This window comes from Xenopus laevis, chromosome 6L, assembly GCF_017654675.1.
Source record: "Xenopus laevis strain J_2021 chromosome 6L, Xenopus_laevis_v10.1, whole genome shotgun sequence".
Taxonomy (NCBI): Eukaryota; Metazoa; Chordata; class Amphibia; order Anura; family Pipidae; genus Xenopus; species Xenopus laevis.
In genome coordinates, this window is record NC_054381.1 from 100823162 (window position 1) to 100849421 (window position 26260).

The window sequence follows — 26260 nt, forward strand, 5'->3', positions numbered from 1 at the left end:
CTATTTGTTCATATTGCAGTGATCTGCAGAACACAATATTTCCATCTTTGGGTCCTTCCCTTTGAATTTGCAATTTTTGCTGTCAATGGATTTGGAACCCTCTGGTTGCTGAAAGTAATGCTTCACATTAAGGGCACTGCAGCAAAAGTGCTTCTGAAATGGCAAACATTTCTCCATGTAGAGTGGAAAACTACAGTGCACTATGCATTCTGGGTGGGCAACTGCATATTGGGGGTAGGGCTGCAGGGGGCCCAGTAAGGCCCTAATTAAAAAACAATTTCAATATATTGTGGTAGAATAGATACATTCACTAATGTTTTGGGATCCTAAATTTAATTTGTAGTGGGGCCGTAAATTCAATTTGTAGTGGGGCCCAGCAACATCCAGTTATGCCACTGATTAGGGGAAATAACTAAGCAGATGTTTTAGGGCACTTTTTTCCTGTAAAACAGTAATTCCCAAACTTTTTTAACTGTGAGCCACATTCAGAGATAAAAAGAGTTGAGGAGCAACGCAAGCACAAAAATGTTCCTGGGTGGTGCAAAGTAAGAGCTGTGATTTGCCGTTTGTTAGACCCTATATGGACTGGCAACCTACAGGAGGCAATGTTTGGCAGTACATGTGGTTTTTAACAACCATAACTTGCTTCCAAGTCAGGTATTAAAAAATAAGCACTTTCTTGTGGCCACTGGGAGCAACATCCATGGAGTTGGTGTACAAAATGCTGCTCATGAGCCACTGGCAGGGGATCACTGTTATGACGATAATGTCTCTTTACATTGTGGAGAATGTCTCAGCGACAGCACTATCTCAATCTCCAACACGCAACTGAAATATTTCTACATTTATCCTTATTTTGGTTTATTAATATATATTCTTTTACATGTCTTTAAAGTCCTATATTCCACCTTTGTATCTTTAAAAATTAAAGCCCATAATTGCATTTAATGTTTTAGAACTGATACGAGCAGATACAAGAGAAAATATCTAAAAATTGATATCACACTGAAAATCTGTAGCACAGGCCTAAATCATCTAAATTTACAGAAAATGGTTTAGCTGTCTCCTCCAACAAGCAGAAAACTTTTGTAGCCCAGTTTCCACTTCCATCTGAGTGTGAAAGTACTATGTATAGTAAGTACGTGCTTCAGTAATCCAATGCTCAGTTTCCCCAGTATGCCTGATTTATATTTTACAGTCACTACCAATAAAAAAGACCTCCCAAGTGCATTGCAAATCCAACAAATCCCTGTTTGGTACATTGGCACTCATAAATATACTACTAATATCAATTAAACCATTGCACACTCATTTTAAACATTTCTGCTACTTAGCGCAACATTTTTCAAAATGTGTGCTCACTATGTACAGTGCACTGAAAGTGGTGCAGTTTTTTGTCCCACATGTTCTGACCATGTCAATGATGTCAGTTAAAGGGATGGTTCACCTCTAAGTAAACTTTTAGTATGTAACAGAATTGCCAATTCTAAGCAGCTTTTCCATTGGGTTTCATTATTTATTTTTTATAGTTTTATAATTATTAGCCTTTTTCTTCAGACTCTTTCCTGCTTTCAAATGGGCATCGCTGACTCCATCTAAAAGCAAATGCTCTGTAAGGCTACACACTTATTATTACTGCTACTTTTTATTGCTCATCTTTCTAATAAGGCCTTCTCCTACTCATATTCCAGTCTCTTATTCAAATCAATGCATGGTTGCTAGGGGAATTTGGACCCTAGCTAACAAATTGTTCATAATGCAAATTGAAGAGCTGCTGAATAAAAAGCTAAATAACACAAAAACTTTAAATAATAAGAAATGAAAACCAATTGCAAATTGTCTCAGAATATCACTTTCTACATCATATTAAAAGTTAACTCAAAGGTGAGTTAAGTCTCTGCTTTGGGCCTGACTGTACTAAATGTGATAATTTCCTTGGATTTTCAGGATAAGGGATGTTTCTGTAATTTGAATCTCAATATCTGAAATCTGCTAAAAAAATTAAACATTTAATAAATCCAATACAATGTACTCTTTTATTACAGTTTCCAACGTCAGGGTATAATAAATGTCAAAGAATTCAAGTTTTTAAAAAAAAAAACAAAAAAACGTTTTTTTTTTTGCCCAAAAATGTTTTGACCAAATAAACCACCAGAATTTTTACTCTAACCTTAATAAATCTGCCCCTACGAGTGCATTTGGGGCATAATAAATCTCGAAAAATTTGAGGCTTTTTTTTATCCTGAAAAATTTTCAGTTTTTACAGAAATTAACCTCGACCTTTAATAAATAACCCTCTTAGTGTTACTAGCAGTTTTGTAGAACCAAACAAGCAGCAAATATACATTGAGTAAAGTCCCTGAGAGAACCGATACATCATTTATTTTGGGTACAATGTATCAATAATAAAAGTTACATGAATTTCATATAGGTTGTGTCAGTCTGAAACTCTCTCTCTCTCTCTCTCTCTCTCTCTCTCTCTCTCTCTCTCTCTCTCTCTCTCTCTCTCTCTCTCTCTATATATATATATATACACCTGTATATACAGTTGAGCAGTCTCTATTTTTTCAAGTTGATAATTGCTTATCTTAGTTTACTAAACTGAAACCTGTGTTGGACTCTTCAACTCACTAGGGCATGAAATGCATTCAAGTAGGTTTATTTTTCTAATTACTTGAATTGGTAGCACATGAACATTCTAGGTTTATGACAATCCATGTAGATAAGTATTTCTCCTTGTCTGACCTCATTGTCTGACCCTCAGAACCTAAAATCTGACACAGACCCCAGTACAGAGAGTGCAGGCTTATCTGATTACCATAATACAAGAAAATATGAAGTACCCTATTCTTGAAAACAATCCTGCATTAATATGTATTGTGAGATTGTGTTATTTATTGTAGACATCTTGAAAAAACTGTATTTTTTTGTTATTTTTGATGTCACAACCAATATCACATCGAGGGAGGAAGAAGTTGTTATTATGGTCGGGTAAAAGAACACTTATTATTCTGCACTCTGGATTGAGGAAATTTCTGTAAAAATATTGCAGAAAAATAATAACATAGTAAATTAGGTTGATGTCCATCAAGTTCAACCTTTTATGTCTATATATAACCTGCCTAACTGCAAGTTGATCCAGAGGAAGGCAAAAAAAACAATCTGAAATCTCTCCAATTTGCCTCAGAGGGGGAAAAAATCCTTCCTGCTCCAAAATGGCAATAGGACTAGTCTCTGGATCAACTTGTACTATGAGCTATCTTCCATAACCCTGTATTCTCTCACTTGCTTAAAAGCCATCCAACCCCTTCTTAAAGCTATCTAATGTATCAGCCAGTACGAATTAGGGAGAGAATTCCACATCTTCACAGCTCTCACTGTATAAAACCCCTTCCGAATATTTACCCGAAACCTCCTTTCTGTTAATTGAAATGGGTGCCCACATGTATTTGGAAGGACCTGCTCGTAAGTAAAGCATTAGAGAGATTATTATATGATCCCATTATTTATTTATACATAGTAATTATATAACCCCTTTAGCGCCTCTTCTACCACATTGACAACTCCAGCTCAGCCTTTTCTGATTGCTGAGGTTTTCCATACCTTTTACCAGATTAGGTTCCCTTCTCCGGACCCTCTCTAATTCAATAATGTCCTTTTTGAGTGCTGGAGACCAAAACTGTATAGCAAATTTTAGATAGAGCCTTATCAACACTTTGTAAAGTTGAAGAATAACTCACTTTCTTTCCAATACATTAAAAATGAAAAATATTAGGTTGTGAATGCATTCTTCTTTTACCCCACTAACATTACTTTAGCCCTATCAGATCACATTATGTTTATTTGTTGTCATAAAAAAAGATCCTATGGGTCATTTACATTTCCCCAGGGTGCAGGTGTAGTATGTGCCCCAGGGAATACTGCACTCTGCTCTTCATGATGGATTATCTTTACCATAGAGCAGATGGTAAGGACAGGGCCCATTTACAGCTTGTGCCTCCTGTCAGTCCTTCACTTATGTGTCTGCATAACATGCAGGTTAGGGGACAGGTGGGGGCGGTGCTTTATATAATAGGTGGCACAGAGGACTGTGGCCATTTTCTAATGAGCAGAACTCAAAAATATGGCTGATTGGAGCCTTTTTTGTACTTTGTACATTGCATTCTGTTTTAAATGACCTCTCAAGTTGATGCCTCCCAATAAACATTCACCAAAAACATCATCATCATTTATTTATATAGCGCCAACAAGATACGCAGTGCTTTACCTTAGTTATAACAAACAGGTAATAAATGGAGAATAACCAACAAGGGTTACAGAATACAATAGGATTAGAGGGCCCTACAAATTAGAGATTACAAAGTAAAGGTTAGGGTACAATTGAGACATTAGGATTTTAGAAACAATTTTGTGATTTTTGATACAAAAACCCAGGCTTTCAATCTTAGGCAACTTCACGTTGAGAAAAAATATATATATTATATACACTGGGGCCTTGTGAGACTGGCTGAGCCTGTGGCACACATTGCACTGTGTTTATCGTTCCAAGTAGAAGGTCAAAACCTCTGTGAAATTCTGCTCTGCTTTGACCCCCTGACCAGACACACTAAAATAAACATAACCTTGCTGCAGAAATCTTTCACAGCTAGAGTTTACAGCATTTTAATCACTCAAACTGCTCAAAGTTGTAAAGAAAACGGTGGTTGTTTAATCATCTGTCACTACCTTGGTATTTTCTAGTAACTGACTCAATGCAGAGATGATTTTATAAGGCAAACACTGCAGCACACTCTTCATAAACAAGGGGTTAAAAAATATCATTAAGTAACGGGCGCTGCCCCTGCTATTTGGTCTAATTGTTTTTGAATCAACAAAAAAAAAATCACTTCCCAAAGGCCATGCATTCTTTTTCAAATTGCTTAAAAGCAACAATTTAAATATTATTTTTTCTGGCAAACCACGTCCCGGGAATGAAATGTAAATAACTTAAATTGAATGTGATTTACATATCCCTGTTAATATTTGCATAGGCATTCCAAAGAACGCCACACAAGCCTCTCGCTCTTGCAATTTTCATTCTTCAGCACAGCTAACACATACTTTTCAAGAAGCCCAGCCAACAAAAATCACTCAGAGGGCAAAATTCCAATTACATCAACCATAGAACAAAGCTTTCTCATGTTTGTTTAGGTAATCAGATAATGAAATCCAGCAATTTAGCTAACAACCAAAAAAAAAAGGCACCGAAAGTTGCCTTTGCGTTTTTTAGTCCAAATTTTTAAGCACAAGGTCCTATGGCCACAATTTGCATTTAAACACTTATTGACATCAAGTAGTGATGATGAAGTGTGCTATGCTCCGGAACAGAAATGTAAAATAAAACATTTCTATTTTTGATTTGTCAAGGGAAATGCTTTCTAGCTGGTAGACTAGCAAAGAAAATAAAACAGCTGTTGCCCACCTCTGTATGCCCGTATGTAGTTGCAAAACTGTCATGTTCGGCAACGTATATCCAGAACCCAAGCTAAGCTCCCTGGTCTCGGCTCTCACTTGTGCCTTTAACCTCCGCCTTTCACCTTGGGAGAAGCCCTCGGCTAATTGGATGCCGCCAGGTCTTAACAGAAAGAGGAGCAAAGCTAACGGTTCTGGACTAGCAAAAGGGCATGATCGTCTCACCAGGATACTGAAAGGAAGAACACCACCAGGAACACATAGGCTGGGCCAGCACAAGCAGTTAGAATAGTCAGACAGGCCAGAATCAGGATTAGAGATCGTAGAATAGTCGGAGGACAGGCAAAGGTTCAGGATCGGAGAGATCAACGTAGTCACAGACAGGCAAGGTCAGGATTGGAGCGGTCAGAATAGTAAACAGGAAGGTAAGGGTCAAACACAATAGAATCAGTCAGGAATCACTCAGGATAACACCCAGGAACTTGCTAATAGAACCTAACAACGGGCAATTTGCTGAAGATTGAATTCCCCTTTTAAACTGTTTGAATTTCGCGCCAATGCACCTGCGCCTTTAAGAAACGGACGCACGCAGCAAGCGCCATAGGGGAACCAGGAAGGGAGCAGCACAGCAGGGGGCGTCTATGCCAGAGACGCGGCGTTGGACCCCGCTGCCCACTAGACCACCAGGTAACTTCCTTACAAAAACTTTGTGGCATTTATAAAGATTGTCGACTTCCTCCAGAGGAAAGTATTGCACCAATCACTCCATGTAACATTTTCAACAGTGTGGGGATAGAGATGTACAAGGTAAACAACCTTAGGCCGGACCAGTCAGCTAGAGAATAGGGTTACACTATTAATCCCAAACAGGGCTTCTGCCAAGTAACAAGAAAAACATCAGGAAATTCTGGTTTTCTAAACGTAACCATTAGTTGGATTAAAATAAGTAATTGTTAAAAAGTAAAACAGTAAGGGCAGAGACACAAGTGGAGATTTGGGGATATTTAGTTGCCCGCCACAAATTGCTCTTCTTCGGCGACTAATCTCCCCGAACTACCTTCCCACCAGCTAGAATTTAAATCGCCAGCGGAACGGCACTCGGAGCGCTTCGTTTGCCTCACGAGGAAACTTCAGACGACTTTGGAAAACGAAGCAATCCGAGTGCCATCCTGCTTGCGATTTTGATTTTAGCGAAGACAATTTGGGGAGATTAGTTGCCAGAAGAAGAGGCACTTTGTCGCCAGGCAACTAATCTCCCTGGATCTCCACGTGTGTCTCTGCCCTAAGGCATGATAGATATTGTTCCGATCTCATCTAAGCAAACAGGGAAGAGAATATCATCCAGCTGTTTAGTAAAATTACCAAAAGGGCAGTAGTATTAACTGAGAATTCAAAAGCAGTAAGTGCCTATCTGATTATAACATTGCTGGGAGAATATAATAGGAAAAGCTCTTCCTAATCTTGATTCTTTTAAGGGTAAGGCCACACTGGGTGTTTTGGGGAGATTTGATCGCCTGGCGACTAAACGCTCGTCTTTGCGGCAACCAATCTCCCTAAACGCATTCCCTCAATCTGCGCCGGCTAAAATGAAAAAAAGCCGGCGCTAATCACACGCGGTGGTTCATTTTCCGAAGTTGCCTCACGAGGAAACTTCGGGCGACTTCGGAAAACAAAGTGAGGGAAGGCATTTGGGGAGATTAGTTGCTAGGCTACCAAATCTCCCTAAAACGTCCAGTGTGGCCTTACCCTTAAGGGGCATGGAGTCAGATATCTTCCTCTACATAAAGTTATAAGCTCCTTTTTTTCTGTCAAGAGATGCAGAGGGAATTTAGGGAATTTCTGCTGTTATTCCCATACCAATGTCATTGCTAGGCAAGTGCATGCTCCAAGCAAAATTTCATGATAAGTACCAAAAATAATTTGGTCACTTATAAACAATATTTTAATCATTAAAATTCATATTTATAGTGTCTTGGGTAAGTATTGCCTTTATATAATATCAATGTGGAAGAAATATCTTTATATCTTTGTGGGGTAGAGCTTCACTTTCCAATAGAGCATTGTCGCTCAACACACAAAATACACTGGAGAACCTGAATATCTTAGTGGTCCAATTAAAGCTCAGACCTCAATCTGATTAAGCATCTTTGGCAAGACTTGAAAGTTTCTGTTTACCAACAATCCCGATCCAACCTGACAGAGCTTGAACCATTTTACCAAGAGGAATGGGCAAACATGGCAAATATCTGCTGTGGTTTTTTTTTGTCAATTAACAAAATAAAAAAGTGTTACAGTGCGTTAACAAAATGTTAAAAATAGAAAACAATTAAATAATTAAATACATTTTATTTCCATGTTGTTGCACAACAATATGTGTGAAATCCAGTGGGGTGAATACTTATGCAATGAACTCTCATTTGGCTGAATATTATATGCATATACAACAAGAGTTCAAAATATTTTGAATCAGATAAGGTTACAAATTGTACATTTATTTGGCGTAGTCAGCGCTCCATCTGTATTACAATACTGCAAATGAAACATATCACTGAAATAAAAATTGCTTTCAAAGTGGCCTGATAATGTTCAAATTACCCCATTGTGTCGGCTTATTGAACAAATTGGATTTACGAAGCACAGTTTTGCAGTCACTTTCCTGGCACCATTGTTTTCATACAAGGAGCAGCAAGCAAGGCTTCTTTGATCAGTAATTTAGTCAGGCATTGATGTGTTGCTGGAAAAAGCAACCAAAACTAATGAAACACTACAGCACAGAAAACACAGGTTGATACAGGCCAAAGTAGTTCTACTTACTTGAAAGCGCCGTATAACACATGATATTCCTATTACATCACTTTTTTCTTTCAGCAGAAAGTGATTACTATAAGTAGACTGGGATTTATAGTGCAATTAATATTTTTTTTTTTTTATTTTGAAAACAAGGGCACTTTTTTTATGGGAGAGATTTGCTCAGCAGTTTTTCATTATTTAATCCAAGCCATTGTCATGGCTACTTGGCTATTGGATTTAACTAGAGTCCATGTGATGGAATGTATGGGACTGGGGTTTTCCAAATTAATGTTTTTTTTATACAGGTATGGGATCCGTTATATTGAAACCCATTATCCAGAAAGCTCTAAATGACAGAAAGGTCATCTCCCATAGACTCCATTATAATCAAATAATAAAAATTTTTTTTAAATGATTTCCTTTTTCTCTGTAGTAATAACACCGTTTCTTGTACTTGATACAAACTATAATTAATGCTTTTTGGAAGCAAAACCAGCCTATTGGGTTTATTTAATGCTTACATGATATGCTAGTAGACTTAAAGGAGAAGGAAAGCTACAAAGGCAGCTTATTGCCAATAGATTAGCCACAATAGTGCAAGTTATAACACTATATTTATTCTGCAGAATGCTTTACCATACATGAGTTAACAGTTCTAGAACCTCTCTCTGTTTGTTTAGGATATCAGCTGCCATATTAGCTTGGTGTGATGTAACTTCCAGCCTGAGTCTCTCCCTGCTCGCTCTGGGCTCAGATTACAGCAGGGAGGGGAGGAGAGAGGGGGTAAAGGAGGGGAGATGTAGAGAGGAGAAAACTGAGCATGCTCAAGCCCTAGCCCTGGAGTTTTAAGATGAAAGAAGGAAGTGTAATATAGAAGCTCATGTGTACACAATGGAAGGAATGAAATATGGTGTTTCTTTTGACAGAGGACAAAGCAGGATTACTTTGAAGGTTTACTGGTATATTTATATAGACCTTTCTGATACAGCTTACTTTTTAATCTTTCCTTTTCCTTTACGGTATGAAAATCCAAATTACGGAAAGATCCTTTATCTGGAAAATCCCAGGCCCTGAGCATTCTGGATAACAGGTCCCATACCTGTACCTGTAAGTGGAAATTTATGCCACGGACTATCAAGACATTTAAACATATAACTAGTGGAAAAATTGTGGTGCCTTCTAGCTTCCATATACCACATTCTCTCTTGTGTGTCAAGAGTTTTTATGAAGCTTCAGGCGTTGGCTGGTGGAGCAACAAAAGGGGCTCCAAATATCTGATAAGCAAATGAAGCAGCACAAATATACATGTATTTTATGTTTTATGAACAGTTAAAATAAAACAAAATGAATGTAAGCCCTAATACCAAATAAAAGTTTATTTATACTTACAAAAAGCACTGGGATTTTATGAAGCTAGACATACAGCTGACCTAGTGAACCAGTACAGTAGGTTGCTAAGCTCTTCACTGGAGAAGCCTGATAAACTCTTGTTTTCAGCTAAGAAAAGGCAAGCTAATCTGCTGTGATATACTTCACCTACTGTGTCTAGTTCATAAGGCACAGTTGTTCTTGAGGCAAAGAAGGTCTATAAATGTCTCCAGCTGACTACAATGTAGACAAGAGCCTGGTGATAAAACTGAGAAAGTTTATTTAATTTTTTTCTCCTTGGGGTCTGTCTCTAGGCTGTGCAGATTCAGTGTCTGTTGAAAGTGACGCCTGCTCAAATCAGTTTGCTGTCCTGCCTTTCTTTTGCTGTCCGTGGAGAGTAACTGGAGCTAATACTTTAAATGAGAGAGCTATCAGAAGGCAAGGAATGTTAGCGTGGGATAGGATGTTGCAATATAATCTCTCCGGATGGACCACCCCTGGGCAAGTAGATTACAGTCAATTGCAGCTATGTTGGTGGCACAGCTAACTTTTCAGGAGATTTAGATATATCTAAGAACAGGTCTCTTTCAAGCTGTCTTTTTCACGGCTGTGCCCTTTCTTTCTGATCGAATCATTAAGGGATTTGGTTTCTTAAAATATCTGAATGAGCTGATCTTCTGTTGGTCCTGTTAGTTAATAGACTACAGAATGTAACACCCTGCAAAGCAAAAGTGAATGAAAATGCAAGTTCAGCTTTTGTGCTACAAATCACATAAATGTAATTTACAGCATATATATATATATATATATTGAAATCAAATATTCCTCTTATTTTATAATTCTGTACTGATAATGAAATATGTGGATTAAATATTATTAGAATTCTAAATTCAATTATTTTTCAGGGTTCATATGGGTCATGAAAGCAAAATTGGGAATTCATATAATACTAATATATGTTACCCAAACTTTTATGTATTTTCCAAATGTTCTTCAACATTGTCATACTGCCTTACCTATATTGCAGACTGTCTGATCTAGTTGGTAATAAAAATAAAGAAATTATGCAGAATTATTCTACAGAATACCTTCTTTGGGATAAGCTGGTTGCACAAATGGCATTCTCAGTTGACAGAAGGAAATATTCAAGGTACATACATCTGCATAAATCACACCTCTTAAAGGAGAACTAAACCCTAAAAATGAATATGACTAAAACTGTCATGTTTTATATGCTGAATTTATTGAACCAGCCTAAAGTTTCAGCTTGTCAATAGCAGCAATGACCCAGGACTTCAAACTTGTCACAGGGGGTCACCATCTATGCTCAGTGGGCTCTGAGCAGCTGTTAAGAAGCTAAGCTTAGGGGTCATTGCAAATTATCAAGCAAAAAATGGGGTTGGCCTATAATATAAGATGATGGTACAGGGCTGATTATTAAATTCTGATGCTAATTGCACTGGTTTCTGTGCCGCCATGTAGTAATTCTGTATTAATTACTAATCAGCCTTATATATTTCTATTCTATGTGTACTGTATAGTGTGAGTGGGTCCCTAAGCTCAGTAAGTGACAGCAGCACAGAGCATGTGCAGTGAATCAGCAGAAAAGAAGATGGGGAGCTACTGGGGCATCTTTGGAGACACAGATCTTTACTGCTAATGGGCTCTGGTTGCCTTGGGCTGGTACAGGAGCACCAAAACCTAATGTACAACATTTGTAGCCTACTTTTTTATCTTAACTTTCTTTGTCCTTTAAACCACTTGCAATGAGAAGCATGAAGTATATAATAACCTTAACAATGTTGTTTTCTCTTTTCTGGAGTGATTTGTTCAGCTATTATAAACGTGCATATAATCATTATAGAGATGGCTGTTCCTTAAACTGCTTATGATTTTCATTAAACTTCACATTACAGCACATCCAGATAGCCTAAAAGACCTGGAAACACCTTTGCATATAATTTATAATTTTCAAGGTAACATTTTGTTTTATTTTAAAATAACAAAAACAAAGTAATAAACATATCTTCTGAGTCAACACTTGTCACTGGTTTTGTTTGGACTTGTATGATTCAAAAGCATTATCATTTCTAGTGTGCGCTGCTGAGCCTGATTCCTATCAAGGACTCCAAATTTATTGGCGTTACCTCTAGCTTCATATGTAAGTTTAATATTGGGTATTACTGAATTTACTAGATTAATCCACAAATCCCGTGTGGGAGGGGAGGGTCCCGTCCAGTGCATTATTATACATTTTTTATCATAAGACATTACAGCACAAAACCATAACCTTGCATGGGTGGAAGGCACTAAGTGGTCTACTACACCCAAAAGACACACCGTGAGGGACTGGGTTAGTTGCTAAGGTGGTCCTTTTTATTAATAGTTGATAAGGTGCCCATTACTTGAGACCAGCAGGCAGTTATTACTGGGCAGACCCAGATCATATGTAAAAAATTGGCCATGGGGGTTCCACACCTTCGACAGGTGTTAACATATCTTTTGCCCATTGCTTCATGCAAAGTTGTACATACTTTTTAAACCTTTACTAGGCCTTAGTTTTCATTTAGTCAACATATTTTTCATCTTATTAGCATGGTATTCAGTGACCTAGGTTCAGACACTTATATTCACCTAACTTTTAATAAATCCCTGTCCAATCAGAGACTAGGACTAGACTCGCATCATCATGTTCAGGTGTTTATTGGATTTACCTGAAAACCTTCAAACTTTTATTTTTTAAAAAAGGTTGCTTCTGATTTTTGCATTTTGCACCTAGCCTGGGTAGATGGATAAAAGACCCATAGTGGATTTTTGACAATGATATTTTTCAAATCTGGTGGGCAGCCTGTAGAACAGGACTGGGAATTTTGGGAAAATGTCAGGCGCGAATTTGCAACGAATTTCCATGTTTCGCCAACGGCGAATAAATTCGCGAAACAGTAATGAAAATGCGCCAGCGTCAAAAAATTGGACGCACATCAGAAAAGTCGTTTGTGTCAAAACTGTCATGCGTCAACATTATTCGAACGCCCATTGACTTAAATGTGGGCTTCAAAATTTACGAGAATGGACGAGGGCATCAAAATTACCGTTTCACAAATTTAGTTGGAAATTCTCAAATTTTTCGGCTAAACGAAACGGGACAAATTCTCCCATCACTGCTTTCAGGTAACATTATACTGCAAACTCTCTCAGAACTGCCTCTGAACACATTTTGATCCTGTGTGCATTGTATCTAATGCTGTTTGTGTTTTTTTCCAATACATTGTATAGCGCTGTGGAGCTTTATAAAATGAGCTATAATAATTGGTAGCAAAGTCTTTGCTATTCTCAGTTTTTCCATTTTTGGATTGTGAGATACTACGTTAGGTACCCAGTTGCTTTTTTCCCACAGTCAACATTGGAGGAGTTCTTTTACCTTGACACCTATCTTTCTCAAAATATGAATTTCAATCACTCTGTATATTACTAATTTATTCCGATGGAAACATGTTTCAGAAACAGTCCAGGATGCCATCAATGTAGTAGAAATAGGCTGAAGATTAAAGGGGTTGTAACTTTTAGTATGATGTAGGAGATGATATTCTGATTCAACATACAATTGGGTTTAATTTTTTTATTATTTGTGGTTATTTAGTTTACTATTTTTTATTATTTGTGGTTATTTAGTTTACTATTCAGGAACACTCCATTTCAGCAATCTGGTTGCTAGGGTCTTAATTACCCTAGCAATCATGCATTTATTTGAATAACATTCTGGAATATGAATAGGAGAGGCCTGAATAAAAGATGAGTAATAAAAAGTAGCAATAACAGTAAATTTTCCTTACAGAGCATTTGTTTTTAGATGGGGCTAGTGACCCCCATTTGAAAGCTGGAAAGAGTCAGAAAAATAATTAAAAATTAAAAAACTACAGACTAACGGAAGAGTTGCTTAGAACTGGCTATTCTAAAACATACTAAAAGTTAACTTAAAGGTTAGTCCCTTATTCTTATATGTATTTTTATATATAATGTCTTGCTGAGAATGCTGTTTACCATTTGGGGGACACAAGGGGTACTACTGTACCAGGCCCGAGCCTAAAGGGGGGCCCAGATGTGCTGCACTTTGAAATAGTCAGGCCCCCCTTCACTGTGCCGAAGCCGTGCCGCATCTGCCGTAGTCCCGAAGAGCCGAAGTCCCGAACAGCCAAAGTTGCACCAGAAGTCACGAAAGGAGCCAAACTTTAAGTCCTGAAACCACAAAAACACCTGAAGTTACAAAAGGAGCTAAGTTGAAATCCTGAAGCCACAAGTTCAGTTCTACTGAACACCAATGTGTGTTTTTTTATTTTATTAAACCCCTGGTCATCAATGTATTATTGTAATACTCTATAGCTCCTGCCACCAATGTTTTTTTAAAAAAATATTCGCTGGGGCCCAAATGTTTCTTTTTAACTTTCATGAGGGGGCCCTGGCGCTAATAATTTTTAAAAAAACTTTTATGGGGGGCCCTGGCATCAATATCTTTTTTTTACTTATGGGGGGCCATGACCACTAATGATTTAAGAAAAACTTTTATGGGGGGCCATGGTGCAAATGTTTTTTTTTTTAAAAAAAACAACTTTTATATGGGGCCCTGGCACCAATGTTTTTCTTTTAACTTGTAGGGGGGCCCTGACCCCCAATTGTTTAAAAAAAAAACTTTTATGGGGGCCCCTGGTTTCTTAACTTATAAGGGGGCCTTGACCATCAATGGCTTTTTATAACTTGTGTGTGTGTGGGAGGGGGTTACTATTTTTAGCGCTGATTTCTGTGTGGTGTTTTAACTGTGGTGTGGGGTGAGTGGAATCTGGGGTGGGACTTTGGGGCAGGGGTGGGCGGGGCCCGTGATTTCTAATGGCGGCCCTGAGTCCAGTCATGAGTGCAATCAACCATATTTTAGTTATACCTGCCATTGAAAATATACAAAATACAATAGCTAGAATAATTCTGTTATTTTTAGCCGTAAACAGCAAATCATTCCATTGCCCAGTTATACATATTGATTAATTAATTTACTCCAGCTACAATCATCTCATGCTCGTTTCCTCTGCTGATATAATTATAGCGCATGGATCATCTTTCAAAAATGTCTTCATCTCCTATCATTTTTTTTAAAACATCCACATACAATGCATATCCTGTTTCTATACATGCTCTGAACTTTGTTCTTTCTCCATTCACAGAAGCCACTTACATCCCCAGACCAGTATTATCTTGTGTGATCTAAAGTAGTCCCCTGTTTCAGTGATCTTTAAAATCAAATCTGTACATTACAGGATAAATAGTAGTTCTCCATAAATTGTATAAAACAGATACAAATATATAATACCTTACTTCTAAGCGCCCTTTTATTAGACACCAGTGGGATCACCTGACTATAGCTGGGAATGGTGGGAGTTAGAACATGGAGCTGGTCACAAGCCAAGTTTGGGAGTTTTACTTTGAAAGCAGCAAGTAAGTTGCAGGTAAAACTTAGTCCCTTTGTAAAATGTATAATGAAGCAATAGAATTCTTAATGAATCAGATAAAATTGAGCATAGGACTGGCCAGATATGGGATGACTTTGACGTAGTTGGCCAGCTTAAATATATTGCAATATATGGACAAACAATCCCTGTTTTGTTTAAAGGGTAAGGCATTTTTCAGTAGCAGTATGCACAAAATGTCTCAATGTCTTACACTTACATATATTGATTGTGTGCAGAGGACCCTTGTATTTGTCTATATGTATTTTGTTGTCACAGCCTCATTGCACAACTTTCCCTTTATATATATATATATATATATATATATATATATAAAAACACGTTGGACCGTTGGACACGAGAGTGATGTTTATATAAACACGTTTGATTTGAACTTCTACTGGAGTGCTGGTCTATTGAGAAGGAAGGATACATACTATTATTGACCATAGTACCCACTCTGAATCATGGAAGGAAGAGTGCAGGTACTTAAAGAATAGACTATATATATATATATATATATATATATATATATATATATATATATATATATATATATATATATATATATATATATATATATATATATATATATATATATATATGTATATACAACTCAAAAAATGGTGGTGCACACCGTGATTTGTTATAGAAAAATTAAAAATTCATAATTTTATTTAATACATTAAAAGACAGCCAACGTTTCGGTCTCCATCTAAGACCTTTATCAAGATAAAGGACAAAGCACTCACCCAATTATATGCATTCTTGTACAGAGACAAGGTCACCCCTGAGAAAACAGCCTTCTTCGGTCTTTACCACTAAATTTAATGACTATACCAGAGAGATTACCAAAGCAATAAAGGCTAATTGGAAAATTATCAATGCTGATGCCGATTTATGCAGATTAGCCCCAGAGCCCCCAATGATTTGTTATAAACGTGGTACTAATCGACGGGATTTACTAGTAAAAAATGATCCGGTTGCTTGTTATCAAAAAACAACCACTGGATGGCTGACAGGTAAGAAATTGGGGTGTTTTTTGCTGCCCCAGTTGTACATCTTGCAGATATATGACACCAGCTGATTCTTTTCTTCACCCACAAACAGGGAAACGTTTAATGATAAGACACTATATCACCTGCACAACCACACATATGATTTACCTGATTACCAGCCCATGTGGCTTATCATATGTAGGGAAAACTGACCAGATGTTGCGTCTGAGGATGGACGTACATCGATCCGAATTAGCGTTGCTTTCAGGGATGGTGTAACTAACAAACCAGATGCGAGGCACTGTTTAGAGATGGGACACAGGTTACCGTTGTTTAGATACAGTACATAGCAAAAGATCACATTCCCCCCTTGAAACGTGGGGGTGATAGATCAAAAATCCTTCTCCAGCGTGAGGTTTTTTGGATTAAGAAACTAAACACTTTAGCTCCCCTGGGTTTAAATGAACACTGCTCCTTCTCATGCTTTTTGAATCAGAGATGAATATATTAGATTAACAATATAAATTGTATCACTCTATGGATTATGGCCATATGTTTTTGCTACATTGTTTCAGTAAGTCATTGTAACCTGTTTTTATCAATGTGTCCTTTCTTAACATGTATACTCTATAACCTAGGTGATTCTGTTTCCTTGGTGCAGGGTTCCCTTAAGGGTCACATTTTCGGTGTGAATGCACGTAATTGGGTGAGTGCTTTGTCTTTTATCTATTTTATAAGTATGTGATTTTAACAGCATTAGGGTCTTGATAAAGGTCTTAGATGGAGACCAAAATGTGGGGCGTCTTTTAATGCATTAAATAAAATTATGAATTTTTAATTTTTCTATAACAAATCCCGGTGTCTGTGCACCATTTTTTCGAGCAGTATGTATCACAGCAATGTTTGGTGGCACCCGGGTCAATTCCTGAGAACGGAGTGCGGAAGGTACAAGGATTGTGAATATATATATATATATATGAGCCACAGTGTGGGAATGTGACATTTGAAGAACCCTTGAAAGAGCATTATTATTTGAACATCCCCATCAGTCTCTAACTATAGAACTTCCTTACACAGCATGGTGTTCTTCTTAATCGACCACAGTATTTGGAAGTCTTTGATCTTTGCATTAAAGAAAATACATAGTAGTATAATAACATTATTAATATTAGATCCTTACTGCAACGGGGTTTCAACTTGAATGACTTTTTATGGTTTTAAAATCCGATAGAAACAAAAAAAATGTAAAGACAGAGATTAGAAAATGAAAATCCTAATTCCCCTGCTCTCAAAGTTTCTGCCTTTCCAGGAGAAGAACATGTGCCTTTGTCTGGCCTTATGACTAGGCCCCAGGGCCAGAACTAGGGGTAGGCAGAAGAGGTACGTGCCTAGGGTGCAAAGGTGAAGGGGGAGACCGGCACTTACCTCTTCCAACTACTTACCCTTAAGTGGTTGCGCTCTCTGGCACCCCCTCCTGACATCAGTGTGCAATGGAGCTCACTTCTGTCATTTGCCAGTACCCACAGATTGCCAGATCCTTAGAGGGTAGAAACTACCATCTGGATAATCATGCATGAGATTGAAGATTGCATTGAGATCATATGAGGACATAACTGAAAAAACATATGCAGACATACCTAGGAAGAAACCTGGTTAAATCTTTATGACTACAGCTAACTGTGAATCAATGATGCTACAGTTTATTAATTGGTTCATTGATTTGTTTTGCTCTTATGTCTTTAAAGCACCACATAATATGTTATAAATATGTTAACAATAATAACAGTTTATTAGCTAGGTAATGAACCATAAGTCAAGCCAAGAAATCTGTTCATCAAGAGAAACTTAAAGGGGTGTTCACCTTTAAGTTAACTTTTAGTATGTTATAGAATGGTCTTCATTATTTATTTTTTTATCATTTTTTTAAATTATTTGTCATCTTCTTCTGACTCTTTCCAGCTTTCAAATGGGGGTCACTGACCCCACCGAAAAATGCTCTGTAAAGCTACAAATTTATTGTTGTTGCTACTTTTCCTTACTCATCTTTCTTTTCAGTCCTTCTCTTATTCATAGTCCAGTTTCTTATTCAATTAAATGCATAATTGCTACATTAATTTGGACTATAGCAACCAGATAGCTGAAATTGCAAACCAGAGAACTGCTGAATAAAAAGCTAAAACACCATAAATAATAAAAAAAAAATGGAAAGCAAACTGAAACTTGTCTTAGATTATTATTCTCTACATACCAAAAGTTAAAGGGTTGTAGATCTTTAAATTATCTTTTACTATGATGTAGAGAGAGTGACATTCTGAGACAACATGCAATTGGTTTTCATTTGTTATTATTTGTTGTTGTATTTGTTTTTTAAATATTTATTTAGCTTTTTATTCAGCAGCTCTCCAGTTTGCAGTTTCAACAATCTGGTTGCTATTTGAATTATAGACTGGAATATAAATAGGAGAAGACCAGAAGAGAAAGAGATAGTAATAAAAAGTAGCAGTAACAATACATTTGTAGCCTTACAGAGCATTTGTTTTTAGATGGGGTCAGTGACCCCCATTTGAAAGCAGGAAAGAGTCAGAAGAAGCAGGCAAATAATTCAAAAACTATAAAAAATGAAGGCCAATTGAAAAGTCCCATAGAATTTGCCATTCTATAACATTCTGTAATGGGCAGACAAATGAGGCTGATGCAAAGGCCACCTCTAGGCTGCAGATGGCTAATCCAGAAACAGTTAGGCTGATGCCATGTGAGTGTGTAGGGGATGATGGGAAAGAGGAAGGCAAGGCATGAAAGCAAGGAGAGAGCATGCACAGATCTGACAGTAGGGAGAGATGCCATGTAATTAGTGATGGGCGATGGGCGAATTCGCGGCGAATTTGCGCCCGCGAAACGCCCGCGAAAATTCGCTGGCGCCAAAAAAAATTTCCCGGAAAAACGGACGCCGGCATCAAAAACGAGACGCCGGCGCCGTTTCGCGAATTTTTCGCCGTTTCGCGAATTTCGCACGAAATTCGCGAATTTTTCGGCGAAGCGAAACGGCGCAAATTCGCCCATCACTACATGTAATGTAAAGTTTGTAAAGTTCAGGAAAGGCTGAACCAACTGCAGGTTTCAGTTAGTTAGGAACAAACAATCATAGTGTTCATAGATGTACTCAAAGGTGGAAAACATAAAGATGAATCTTTCCAAAAAAAAAAAGACCAGCAGCTACTGTATATGATTGTACATAGTTTGAGCAAATGTTCACCATCTGCAAATCTTTTCACAAAACTAGGGCAAAAATTCAGAGTGACAAAACAATGTTGCCAAGACAAAAAAGTCGCTCCAACAAAAAATGCCCATTAATGCATTTAGAGTGAGAAGAAAAGTTGAATATTGTGTTTCGATAATGACTTCTTTATTAAAGGGAGAGCACCATTCTGTTGATTACAATGCTTCCATGCTACCTGACAGCTTTTTACAAACCTTCCTATTAACCTTGAGAATCTGGTAAGAATATGGGAAATGTTTCAGTGGTTGGAAAAAAAATGGGCATGTCTGGGGTAGGCAGAATAGCGGACTAAACATATTAGCTAAGGAAAGCATAATCTTTAAATATATGCCTGATAACCAAAGAGATTTGCTACCGGCATATTAATTCCATCAAGTCAAAAGGTCAGAATTATGATGGGCAATACATTGTGCGGTGCACTCTAATTTCAAGCTTAGTGTGAAGGTCTGTGTTAAGATCAATACATTATGTGGTGCACTCTAATTTCAAGCTTAGTGTCCATGTTAAGATGATTTCTGTGCTTAAAATTACTAAAATATAGATAATAATTTATACAAAAAATGGTGATCATGCCCAAGTAAATAATCTGTATGAATATCAATTAAAAACAGAGCATCCTGTCTGAAAAATGAGAGCAAAAGATTCTGAAATGCAAAAGGCCATACTGAAGTCACCGTTAGTACTAAGTAATGCCAGTAGAAGCCTAAATGATTTATTCAAAGCCTTTTTTTGGTATGTGTACCATATTTCTTACTCTGAACGTCAGCCTTTGATCTTGTTTAGTCCAGTTGTCACAATGAAGATGTGCTCACATCCTCCCGTTTCATATTTTCTTAATATTGTTGGACAGAGGAATGTTGACCCCTAATTAACTCGTCAGGCAAAGATAAGATGTAATCCATGTTACCTATGAACACTGAACATTGCTTTTCACATTCTCAACCTAAACAGATGCTCTTTTATCCTTCTGTTACTGAATCCTTGCTTATCACTATCAAAGCAAACTGCCCCAAACGGGTTGTTTTGTTTGTTTAAACAGCTCATATCCCCCTACACAGCCCTGATATTAACAGAGTCTACGCCTTAAGCCTAACATTGGCACACAAGACTTGCTTGATAAAGGGGCAGGGCCCCGAAAAAGACTTACATTGGCCATAATTATCACCTTTGTTTTTGATTGTCATGAATATGTAATGATAATATTAAGATAAAGTGAAAACAAAGGGCTTGAGAATGACAATATCTATGCAACATATTGCAGAATAAGAAGTCAGTGATGTCAGAAGAGACATCACAATGTTAGAATCACATTTTTAAACATTTGTGAAAGATTAATTTCAAAATTTTAAAGCAGTTGGTAAATACATAGGGGCAAATTCAGTAAGCGCCGAAGCGCCGAACGCTAGCGTTACTTCGCTAGCGTTTGCCATTTCGGTTACTGCGCAAATTCACTAACGAACGCTGGCGTAGATTCGCTAGTGTTACTTCGCACCCTTACGCCTGGCGAATTATCGCTACGGACGTAACTACGCAAATTGACTAACGCACGCAGTGTACTGAACGCTACCTTTTACGCTAGACTTCCTTCGCCACCTCAGACCAGGCGAAGCGAAATAGAGTAGATAGGGATTGCTTCAAAAAAAAGTCACGCTGGCGTGTTTTCTACATTATGGGTGATAGGCTGAAAAAGATCGAAAATTTCTTTGGGGCTCCCCTCCTTCCCCCCTACATTTCCTGACTCATGGCAACTTACCTAGACAGTGGGCACATGTGTAGGGCAAAATAAAATTTTTATTTGATGTTTTGAAGGTTTCCCAGGCATTTGTAGTGCTGATACGTATTCCTCCATTGAAATTTGAATTTGGCGCCTTATGCAAATTAACCATCGCTAGCGTAACTTCGCTTCGCTTAGCGAATCAACGCTAGCGCAACTTCGCAACCTTACACTACCCCTGAGCGCAACTTCGGATTTTAGTGAATTTGCGAAGCGCTGGCGAAACTACGCCTGGCGAAGTGTGGCGAAGTGCGGTGAAGTTACGCCTGGCGCAACTACGAATCTTAGTGAATTTGCCCCATAGAGTAGGCCTAAAATGTTAGTCAAATAAGTTAAAATGGACTTCAGTGTTGAACTAGTCCAAAGAAAGTTATTTAAAGTATAAATAACTTGATGCATTAAGTAAGAAATATGTATATTTCAGCATTATTTTCTAGCATGGAAGTTAAGTTCACATCAGTTAATTTCATTTTGTAAATGAACCATTGTTGGTAATGGCAATATAAGGGTCAGGCCACACAGGGCATTTTGGAGGATTTGTTCGCCTGGCGACTAATTGCCTCGTTTTTCGGTGACCAATATCCCCAAACGCCTTCCCTCACTTTGTTAAGATGTTGATTTGTTAGCACGAATATACAGTAGCACAATAAACCCTAAATGGAAAAACATTACCAATGGAAATATCCTACAGGTATGTGACCTTTTATCCAGAATGCTTGGTACCTTGGGTTTCTGGATAATGGATCTTTCCCTAATTTGGATCTTCATACCTTAAGTCTATTAGAAAATCATGTAAACATGAAATAAACTTAATCGGATGGTTTTGCTTCCAATAAGGATTAATCATATCTTAGTTTGGATCAAGTACGAGGTACTATTTTATTATTTTATTTGCTTAAATAGAGTGTATGGGAGATGGCCTTTCCGTAATTTGGAACTTTCTGGATAATGGATTTCATGGTTTCCATACCTATATATGAATGAACGAACAAAGAAGAAAAAACGGTGCAAGTAAGGGCAAGTCTGGTGACACCCTTAGCTGAGAATAGTGAAGCTATGAGTGTTGTTTGTGTTTTACTTTATATTTTCAAATGCCATTTTGATATAACAAACCTGCCATCAGCACAAAACATCAGTGTACATTACGACCATGATGCTACGAAATGGAACGCACACTAGCTGTCGCCCTGAGGGTGGGGAAAGATGGACCTCATCGACAAAACCACTTGTGTGTGTTTTGATGCACAGAAGTCTGCCAGCTCCATGTGCAGTAGCCAGGGCACTGCAAAGTTGCTGCAGCAAATTTTAACGTAGGCACTTTATTATTACTTCTGTGTAGGTGTATAGAAAAAAGGTCACTGGCCAGAACCTTGAAGTCAGTCTGTTTGCAAGTATCTGCAGCTACCATCGTAATTCATTGGGATGGAAGATCTTCAACAAGAAAATCGTGGGGTTAGTGTTATCTACATGTTAAGTCTATGAGCATACAATACCTTCTCTCATCTGCCTTTTAGAAGTAATACAGTAAGTGCTACACCATTATCTCTAAATTTTTCTCTGTTGAAAGCCATAAATAATGTCAAGGCAATGTAAATAATAGTGTTTACGGCACAAAGGCAGAATTATGTCTTTGAAATGATCCTCCCACATTTTAGGTTATCATACCTATGTGTCATAAATAGTGCACTTCCCATGCATTATACTATACTGTCACTATATTTGTTCTATTATAATTATCTGTATTCTGCAACATGGGATTTCTAGGTGCAGGTTTTTACTTTTCTATTCCTTAAAATGGAATTTTCTGAAGTTATTTTCTAAGACTAAATAGAACCAAACCATAGTTAATATAAACACTTAACTGAAAGCTTAATTTACAGTATAACTATTCACAGAGGAACCTATGTAAGCTATTGGTTTTCTTTCATTTTAGGTAATTTTAGGTCAATATTATAAATGTGCATTTCTTGTATTTCATTGCATTTAGGGTTTCCCAAGAGCAATAGCTTGTTGTTGTGTTTTTTTTTTATACAGAGTAAATACTGTAAAAAATAGCCAGTCATACATAGTCAATTTATTTAGTAATGTACAGTTTGTTCTCCCTTTTTAAAACAATTTAAAACTGTATTTGATTATTGATAATTCTTGATTTACTTGGCATTCAACACTGAAGTGCTCAAACCTGTCTAACACTGAACACATTGACCTCTGGAGGAACCTAGAAGCAAACAAAGGAAGGTTTGGCAGCAATATATTAACTGAACAATGTCAAGCTTTTTTTCCTAGACAAAGCTTTATATAGAAAAACAAAAATTGATAACATTTAGGCAGATAAAATAAATCAAAGTATTTGCTTTTTAATATTGTATAAGGCAATTTTCTTTAGGTCAAGGTTAGGTTGAACCATGAGTGCACACCGCAATGTTCAGAGTAAATCCTCATCAGGCCATTAGTCAAAAATTTCTGGTCTTGCAAGTGAAATCTGTTTGATTTACTGGCCATATTAAATAATCTGGGGCTTTAGCCTTTACTTCACCACTTCTGATCACTCTCAAATGCACACACTAGTAGGACCTGATAAATTATTACACAAAATATAGAAACACATGTATATGTGTGATAGAGAGTAGACCTGTTTTGTAGGAACCGGCTGCATTGGTATTGGATATAGCCATTATATATCAAAGAAGACTTGCTTTAGAAGGGATTACAGAGGATTGTTGCCTTTAATACTGAATACAAATTGAAAATATGCTCTGGACAATGAGGCTGGGTAGAGGTTGAGGCTATTGTAGTTGAAAGAAATGTAAGCAGCACAAGCTAACTCGCACCTAAAGAGAAATGTGTGCATGAATTTTACAGATCATTATAAACTCAGACTTGTATGTATGGTAAGGTGGCCCACAGTTTTCCATATATCAACATTTCAGAGAAACTTTACTGCAATGAAACACTTTTTAACATGTTTCATGCCTTTACATTGTGTTGTCCTCATACCAAAAGCCCTGATTGGCCATGGTCGATGGTTAATTTTCATTACATCAGAATGGCATGGCCCTAGGCCTATGCCATACAGTAAAGTCTAAGCACATTGCTTAGTCTTAAGTATATCTTAAATGTGATGGGTCGATATATTAATTATTTCAGTTTTATCTTTGTTCATAGTGGCAATCACAGTAATAGCTAGTAAAAATAGAATAATTGGCTTTGATTTATTAATCATTTTTGCTGTTACTACCGATGGACAGTAACATGATAAATTATATGTAAAGTGTGCCCCACCATTAAAATAAATCCAATGCTCATCTTTTTGGGGGGATTTAAGATGTGTAGGGTGCTATAGTTAATGTTGCCTCTAGAACCTAACATTTACCAGACTAACTGAATAAACTGATGCATTTAAAAATACCAAAAAATGCTTTCATAAATGTGCCAATTTTTAAAACACTTTCCTGAAAGTCAGAATTATATTTCTGACAGTTAGGAAAAGTATTAGTAACTGCAATCAAATTTGAATTACATTAATTCAACATTAATTAACTAGTTCATTTGCTTCATAATGGTGGGTAGCAAAATACTTGAAAATGCTCTTGCATGGATGACAATGGTAATTACAGTATGTTGACTCTTGCAGTCATGGGTCATCATCACTTGAAAATGCAATAGTGTACATTTTTGAATAATAATACACTGACCCAGGATTGTACTGGCAGGGACAGAATGATTACTATCGTAGGCCAAGCAGGGTATTTTTGAACAGTTTTAATTTCAAGAACTAGAATTTGCCAGTGGGGACGAGAAAAAAATAGGGTTAGCATGATATAAAGTGAGTCTGTAGCCCCTTATGAAACAGTTCCACTGAGTTTCCAAACAACAAAGCAACCTTTCATTCAGACATTACATAAAACTGTACTTTTAAAGAGAAAAGCTTTTAATCAACCGAAAACTAACTTACAAGAAGGTACATAATGTGTTGCAGTGTGCAGTCAAAGCTCAAGCAGGGCATAAACAAACTCAATAAGATTGTCTTATGTCTCCTTAACCTGAAAAGCATATAGTTTCAAATGTGGTTGTTATTATTATAAACTTCTAAAAGTCATGTAACAAATTAAACTACAGCAGCACCTGTTTTAACAAAACGATACTACAGATATGGGACCTATTATCCAGAATGCTCAGGACCTAGGGTTGTTTGGATAAATAATTTCTGTAATTTGGCACTCCACACCTTAACCCAATTAGAAAATCATTTAAACATTAATTAACCCCAATAGGATTATTTTGCCTCCAATGAGGATGAGGAAACAGTACATGCTACTGTTTTTTTATTACAGAGAAAAAGGAAACCATTTTTAAAAATATAGATTGTTTGAATCTCTAGGAGATGGCCTTTCCAAAAAATGAAGTCTATGGCAGATGACCTTTCCGTTTTGGATAATGAGTTTCCGGATAACGGATCCCATTGCCGTACAGACAGTCCCCGGGTTATGTATAAGATAGGGACTGTAGGTTTGTTCTTAAAGGAGAATTCAACCATTAACTTAAAAAACCTTACCCCCTACCCTACATAGATCCCACTTCCCTTCTCCCCCCAGTGTTACCCCGGGCAAATGCCCCTAACATTTTACTTACCCCTCGGTGCAGATTCAGTCATTGGAGTTCACGGATGCCATATTCAGCCTCTTCGATAGTCTTCATAATGAGACCAGTGCTTCGGCAATTTTCATGAGTTTTGGCGCATATGCAGTTGTCGCGAAACAGAAGATTATTCCAACTGCGCATGCGCTAACATGCCGGTCTCATTCCGAAGATTTCTGAAGCGGCTGAAGATGGTGCCTGTGAACTCTGATGCCTGCATCTGCACCGATGGGTAATTAAAACGTTAGGGGCATGTTTGTAAATATGAGTTGTACAGTATGTAAGTCGGTTGTATGTAACTTGAGGACTCCCTGGGGAAGATTCCCTAAAGGGCGAAGTGACTAACGCTAGTGAAAATTCGCCAGCGTGATGTCATTTCGTAACTAAGCCGATTCCCTAACGGGCGCAGGCGTCACTTCGCTATTGAAGGAGATGGACGCTAGTGTTGCTTTGCACTCGTAACTCCGCAAAT